This window comes from Solanum dulcamara, chromosome 4, assembly GCF_947179165.1.
Source record: "Solanum dulcamara chromosome 4, daSolDulc1.2, whole genome shotgun sequence".
Lineage (NCBI taxonomy): Eukaryota > Viridiplantae > Streptophyta > Magnoliopsida > Solanales > Solanaceae > Solanum > Solanum dulcamara.
The window spans coordinates 56186687-56195064 of NC_077240.1; the positions used below are offsets into that span (position 1 = coordinate 56186687).

The window sequence follows — 8378 nt, forward strand, 5'->3', positions numbered from 1 at the left end:
CTCTCTTTTACCTAGTCCTTAGTGACATTTAGGGGGTATACGTCAGATACTTTCTGCCCTGATCTCTAGGGATGATTCACCTGATGACTTCATTGTGTCTCCATTAATGATTTAAATTCTATTTTGTTTCTCACTACGCTACACGTGCATACTGTAACACTTCTTTCGTCGACCCCGAGGCCGAGAATAGTACTCGTGCACAATCCACTGCATTATTCATCATGCCCTCACTAGAGGGTCGGGTACGTTTGTATATATATGATGATATGTTGATGTGTTGTAATAAGGAGTTGATGGTACTACAAATATGATTCACTGGATCCCTTATAGGGACGGCTATATCGAAAATTTGAGCATGCATGATTTTACTTTTCCAAATACAAGTTTCTGATTTGATATTTTATCCCCTGCTTCTCTATTTCAGATATGCCTCTAGTCATATTGTGTTATGTTTTACATACTCAGTACATATGTCGTACTGACCCCACTTTTCTCGGGGGGGGGGGGGGGGGGGCTGCATTCATGCTCGCAGGTATAGATAAAGGTTTTGGATTCCTTCAGCTTAGAATTCAAATCAGCTCAGCTGGAAGAGGCTCCATTATATCAAAGCCTAGCTTTTGGTACTGACCACTGATATATAGAAATGTTTTGTCTATTCAGGGGTATGGCGGGGGCCCTGTCTCGCCATATATTGTCATTGATGTGCTTAGAGGTCTATAGACATGTATACATGGGTTGTGTATATTAGTTTGATTCAAATGGGTCTACGTGATGTATGATATATGTTATTATGTTATCGCAGCCTTGTCGGCTTGCATGCCCTTTCATGAGGTGATACAAATGAAAGAGGCTATAAGTTTATAAAAGTGTTATCGCCCAATAGGTATCTGATGCATGACATTGTGTTATTTGTAGTACGGTTTGACTACACTTGATTTATATAATGTATCTATCATTCGACTTGACCACAACTAATAAATAGGTATACGGGGGTCCAGGTCAGACCCCAGTTGCGACCTTTAGGGTTGGGTCGTGACCTATGATGGATCGGGCCATCGTTCCTCGACATGATTATATGATATGCATGTATACGGATTGGGCCGTCGTACCTCGTCATTATTATATAATACACGGATCGAGTCGTCGTTCCACAGCACTAATATATGTGATACAAATCGGACCATTGTACCTCGGGATTATTATACGATATGTGGATCGGGTCGTTGTTCCTCGGCATATACTTTCTATATATATGGATTGGGGTGTACGTTCCATATTGCTAATAGTACATATGTGCTTATGATGTAGTTGTTACACTGAGTCCCCAAATGGGCCAGATAAAGTACATGATGGGAGTATGTATGCATTTATTTTATAAGATGCAGGTACGGTAGATGACTAAATGGTATACTTTCCCCCTGCATCCCTAATTCAACTGTAATTTCTTTATAATATTTTATGCTTAGATACTCAGTACATATATCGTACTGACCACCATTCCCTGAGAGGCTGTGTTTCATGCCCGCAGGTACAGGTACTTACTTTAGAGATTCGCCAGCTTAGGGTTTCCACTCAGCGATTTGGAAGTGCTCTGTTGTGCTGGAGCCCAGATTTTAGTACTAACCCTTGATTGATATGTTTGTTTATTCATGGGTACGGCGGGGGCCCTATCCCACTATATGTAACCATTATTATTCTTAGAGGTCTGTAGACATACATATGTGGGTTGTGTATAAGTTATTTCAATTATGCCTATATGACTCATTGTAAATGTTTTTCTGTATGGAAGCCTTATCGGCTTGCGTGACCTTTCATGATAGGATACGAATGAAAGAGGCTACATGTACATAAAAATGTTTTATCGCAATTGGGATTTTTGTGTGTAGTATCACATGGTGTATAGTCAACTTAACTCGAGCTAATAGATAAGTATACGGGGGTCCAGGTCGGAACCTAGTCGCGGCCTATAGGGTTGGGTCATAACAAAAGTGGTATCAGAGCAGTTCATCTTTGGAGTGTCTACAGACCGTTTTTAGTAGAGTCTTGTTTATCGGTGTGTTGTGCACCAAATCTATACACAAGAGGCTACAACAAAGTTAGGATGTTACCTTTCTTTCATATCTAAGATCGTGCGAGATAGCCGAGTCATAGGGAATGAAATTCCTTATACTAACCTTTGACTTCAACAAGTGATTGAAGATATTTGAAGTTGCCAAGAACATAGGTAAGCAACGGCACGAAGGATATATGTCAGTTAAAGTATTGAAGTACGCTTGAAATGTAAAGTTGAAATTGAAAGGAAAGGTAGACAGGAAAGTGTAACGGGTACAGTTGAGTTGGACATACGAGGTAAGTCCATCATATTATACTGTTATTGATATTGGGCACCCTGTGTGGCTGTAATATGACATGATATGAATATATATGTTGGCCCTGTGAGGCATGGTTGGCATTTTCGGCGTGTAGGTGTTGAGATAGTAAGAAATACAGAGGAAACTGCCCAAATTTTCCTAGAAATAAGAAGAGAATAAGATACAGGGTTGTAGTATGTCTTGGAAAGTCATTCCCACAATAATGGTGAGATCTAGTTAAACCACGAGTATGGCTCTGTCACGACCCAACTCCGTAGGCCATGACTGGTGCCCGAGTTGGGCACCCATACGTACCCTTAGCCCCACTTAGTATATTAATCGAATAAACATAGGTAATGATCAGAAGGGATCTCTAAATAGATATAATGCACGAGGCCGATAGGCCATCACGAAACACAAAACAAAACCCAAAACATATATACAAAACCCACATCTCATGTCTACAGACCTCTACGGAATGATATCCTAGTCATATGATGGGATAGGGCCCCACCGTACCCCTGAATAATGTATATATATATACAACAGAACGTGTCAGTACCAAAATAGGGCTCCGGACAAAGGAGAACTATCGACCAACATGGTGGATGTCCTAAGCAAGCGGATCAGCAAAACCAATCATCTGTACCTGAGGGCATGTAACGCAGCCCCCGAAGAAAGGGGGTCAGTACGGAAAATGTACCGAGTATGTAGAGCATGAACTATAATAAGTAAAGTTATTTCCAAAGCAGAAAGTGCAAAAATGAGCAAAATATCCAAAAATATCAAATGCTGATCAAAACCTCAGATAATGTATGCAGAAAAACATATGCGATATCCGGCCCCATTATGGGACTCGGTGAACAAATGTGGTCGCCCCCCTGTCATTGGCACCACAGCACAGCATAACACCAGAATAGGGAATATCTCCGTAACAAATCATATCATATCATATTAGATGGCCATATCAAATCATATCATATCATATCATATCACAAACATATATGTACAGGGCACAGCATAACTCCGTGGCATAACATTTACCACCCTATGTACATGTCATACCTGCCCCCTCACGTCGGGACACGACGAACAATGCAGAGAAGTATGCACAATAACATATCCTGGACCAGGCTCAGTGAAGGAAGCATTGAGGCATCCACGAGTGGAGTAGTGAGAAACTATATGCAATTTAAATCATATTTAAGACTCAATGGAATAATTAGAATGAGCTATAATTTAAAAATCGAGACGAGACTCATGTCAAGTACCTTTCGAAAGTTACCCTTGATTATATCAGAATAAATCTTCTGGAATCATATAGACGTATCGAAGCATAATAAAATACCTTTTGGAAATCAAGGAATTGGCCATCCTAATGGCTCTAGGAATAGGAACCTCTTTGAAATTATATAAAAATCATAATTTTGTTTTATAAATACCATACCAAAACAAAGATTAGCTTTACATACTTATGTCAAAACATGAAAATCGAAAGAATATGCTTTACATACTTATGTCAAAAACATGCCAAAAGAAAGAAAGGTTTTACATACTTATAACAAATACATGCCAAAAGAAAGAAAGGTTCGCTTTACGTACCTCTTACGGATTACTCTTAACTATGCTCGCCTCGTCGTCTCTTGAACCTATTTAACATGAAATTAATACTAAGGTTAATAAACTTTCACTTTCCAATTTCCAACTCTACACCCAAGTAACCATAGGAATCATTTTCTTATCTATGTCTCTCGACTAGTTTATTACTAGCTCCGAATCTACCGAAAATTGGGCAGCATCTCCCCTGTAACTTGAACATCCCCGAGTTTTCAACTCGGCCACCATGTCAACAACCATACCAACAACAACATCCAGCAGCATGTATACAAGTAAATCACTTCAACTTTACACAATACAAGCTCTATACAACTCATTCCATACTACGGTACCAAAATAGAGTTTTTAACCTTTATTTCGTAAAATATGTAGTCATACCAAACGGAGGCTTGTGTGGCTGAAAACAGCAGAACCCACATCCATTTTTGAGTACTTTACAGACCTGCAACACGCAATTAAACCACCACCAAACTGCAGCACCACCACAACAACACACTACGCGACTTCGATTTAACTACTACGACTTCCATTTAGTTTGTTTCCAACGTCAAACATCCTTATACATTTTTTTCCACTTCCATCATATTTTAAGACATGTAATATACTTCATAAAATCATCATAAAGTCCAGTTCAAAACAGAAAACTTTACCTTTCCCGAAATTCACCAAAACTCGCCAAAACTTGCCTCGGAATTTCCTTTAGCGCAGCTGAAACTTATTGGCTGTTTGGTAACGTTTTGGGCTGCCTCAAACCATAAAATTTCATTACTAACATCTTCATAACATCATGTTATAGCTCATATAATTAATTCTTGGAACGGAATCGGAGAACTTACCTTTTTCTCCTCCCAAAATCGTAGCTCTTTCCTTCTTTCTACCTTAATTTCTCTTCTCTTCTCTTCTTTCTTTCTCTTGTAATTTCGTTTTGTTAGTCTTGAATTTTCTAGATAGGTGTGGAAATTAATGAGTAATAAGACTCATATATATATATACTACTTTAGGAGTGACACATGTCATCCCTCAAGTGGTGACACGTGTCAAGCCCTAAGTGGTGACAAATGTCAAGATCTAAGTGGTGACACATGTCAAGGTTTCATTGGTCCAACACACCCCTTTTCTCCAATAATGGGCTTCCATGTGGCATGTGGGGCCCACATGAGTCTTCTTGAAGACTTTGTGAAATTCTCATTTTACCCCTAGCCTTCCACAATATTACCATAGGCCACTTTGCGAATTTTCCTTTTTGCCCTTTGCCTTTTCCAATATTTCCACACTATTAATGATCATAAATAATATTCATATCCAACTTGTATATTAAATAAATTTTGGAAGATGTTCATTCCCTTAACTTTACCACGGCTACCTTAAAACATCCAACCGTATAAACTACGGGATATAACATCCTCCATGAGAAATTCCAATTTTTGGCCCTTACTTTTTCTAATATTTCCAAGTTGAAATTCCAATTTAGTCATAAGAATTTTGTATCCAACAAGATCAACCATAGCCTTGCCTTTGACTTATTACCGTTATCCCGAAATGCCCTAATGTGCGAAATACGAGTTATAACAGGCTGACCTAGAGAAATAAATTAATTGATGAATTAATGGCGATACAAACTAGGATGTCGATACTGGTATGGTAAAATGAAGTTGGAAAAGACTTGTGATCCTGAGAAGATGATTTGGAAAAGGCTAATATATCTGGATAGAATGATAAATTACGGCACTGACTGAATTTGTAAACAGGGATAAATGATGATGAGCTATAGTTAAAGGAGATAACAGTGTGATTAATACAAGAGTACAAGGAAACAGAATTACGATGAATATAGTATTAATAAGACAGCTTGTGAGATACTAAGGATAAGACTGATTAAGAACGGTAAAAAGATAAGCATGCTTATTTTGCTGGGTGCAATTAACCCATAGTGAGAATGGTGAAAAAGGATTATGCGAAAGTAATGTGCTCCGAATGGTACAAAAGTAGTATAAGGTCCCTCGTGTATGACAAACAGATAATGACATTGGCACACCCAAAAGGGGGAAGTGGCATCAAGTGAGAGTCTACACTGGCACAAGCTAACAAGATCTAAAAGCCAGCAATGAATGGATAGAAGCCATGATACTTAAGACTGTGGTGAGAATAATTAGTAAGGACCTTAAATAGTATGACATCAAAGAATGGGTGCATACAAAAGGGATGAATACTATAAGAGAATCACAGTGAGGACTTAAAAATATGGTAAGAGTTAGACAGGCTACACTTGAGTAAAGGTTAAGATATTGGTAACATAGTTACTAGAAACTGACATTATGATATACAAGTAGCAAAAGAGAAAGGATAAGAAATCTCTCCTATATTAGAGTATGAGATAACTTAAGGGTAAGTAGAAGGAGCAAAACAAGTGTGACCCACAAGAGACTACAAATACATGTTAGTACAATGACACATGTAGAGCAGAGTAAGCCATGAACAGGAAAGAAATTAATGTGGATTATAGTACAGGCTGACCTCGCATTCTACGGAAGTATGAGCCATATGGGTTATTGTAGGTAGGCTGACAAAAATCAACCCATTTCCATCCAGTTAGGGAGACATATTCATCTAAAGATTATGTGAAGTTATATAACAAGGAGAAAGTAATCCTTCACAGATTTCCCACATCTGTTATCCTTGGCAGAGGACCCTAATCTATAATTAACTTTAGGATATCATTCCGGAAGAGATTGGGAACACAGGTGAATCTTAGTACGGTATTTCACCCTACGATTGATTGACAGGCCCATAAGTGATCCAGCGAGTTATGGATAAAGTGAAACTTGTTCAGGAAAAACTATTAGCAGTCTAGAGTCGACAAAAGTCATACATAGATAACTGACATCGACGCATAAAGTTTGAGGTGGAAGGTTGGGTGTTCTTGGAAGCATCACTCAGGAAAAAGAGTAATAAAAGTCGATAAGAAAGGGAACCTTGGCCTGAGATATATTGGCCCTTATCAGATCAATTATGGAATAGGCAGGGGTACCTATGAGTTGGACCTATTATCTGAATTAGAGGCACTGTGTTCGAATCTCTTATATCAACGTTCTACCAATGTGTAAGTAAACCCTTCTAGAACATTCTCCGTGGATAGGACCCGCGTAAGAGAAAGATTATCCTATAAGGAGCAACCTGTACCCATGGGACATATAAGCTCTTAAAATTTCTTATATTAGCTAATAAGGGGCTTATGAATGATAACTATTATAGAGACCTCCTGAAATCCTCGTAAGACCCTATAAGATAAGTTAACATTCGAGGATGAATGTTCTAAAGGGGGAAGGATGTTATACCCCGTACTTTCGCACCTTGGGACATTATCTGAAGTATCTTGAAAAATGCCATGTGATGTAGAGTATTTACCAACCTATCAAATAACTCTAAGGAAGGGAGAATGTGATGCCCCATAGTAGGGAAGGTTGGAAATAGAGTTATAAGAATTCACAATGAGCTGGGGGCCAAAATAATAAGTCGTGGGACTCGACTTACTTGCGTAAGCTACCAACTTGGACGTCTTACATACTTAAGCAACTAGAGTACATATTGAGCTTTCGTAGCAAGGATTGCATAGGCTGCTAAAGTAAGATGAGGTTACGAACCCATGGAAGATAAGGAAGGAGGCGTAGCACATACTCAGAAGTAAACAGGTGATGCACCTACTTGGATCAAGTTGGTGACACAACTACTTATGTTGGGTCCCACTCTGCCACATGGCAGCAAAGGAGTGGGCGCATGATTGAGGTGGAACCCTAGGGGGCTTCCACATATCACCCTCTAAGAATGGTTATATATTAGTTATCTTATGACTAAACCTTCATTTTCAGCATTCTTAACTTAGTATTTGAGAGAAAAATTAAGAGGGAGAAGAAAGAGAGCTATGGTTTGGCTAGAACAAGGTGAGCCCTCGACTTTTGCTCTGTGAATTAATTATTTAAGGTATCCTACCATTACATGACGGTGTTTAATAGAATAAAGTCACTATTTTGGGCAGCAGGATGTGCAGCGAGCAGCCCCACCAATTTTCAGCACTTTAAGGAGCTTCTGAAGTCAATTTTCAGCAAGGTAAGATTTGATTCTCTTGTCCCACGTTTAGGTAAGTGTTTAAGCATGTTATTGATGTGTAAATATGTTTTGGAGACATGAAAATATATACGTCACCGTTGAAGTAGGTTGTAAGTCATGTAGGGACTATTTTGGTTTATTCTAGTCGGCTTAAAGTTTAACTAGTGTTGTCGTTAGCATGGTGTTGTATTTGGAGGTTATTTATGTATGGTGCAGGATGGAACACGACTAAAAATGACTTTATATGCTGCTGGGTTCATCCACGTGACACCGCATTTCGTGTGGTTAAAGGTGTTAGGAAATAGA

The 8378-nt window shown here is 38.8% G+C and overlaps 1 long non-coding RNA gene across 1 annotated transcript; it reads right to left on the reverse strand.

Moving 5' to 3' along the window:
* Window positions 1-3923: 3923 nt before the first annotated feature.
* On the reverse strand, window positions 3924-4909 carry LOC129885024 (uncharacterized). The gene is made up of 3 exons (XR_008766026.1): window positions 4805-4909; window positions 4619-4710; window positions 3924-4000 (listed from the first exon to the last, which is right to left on the reverse strand). It is a non-coding gene; the product is annotated as an uncharacterized LOC129885024 (long non-coding RNA).
* Between the last annotated feature and the right edge of the window lie 3469 nt (window positions 4910-8378).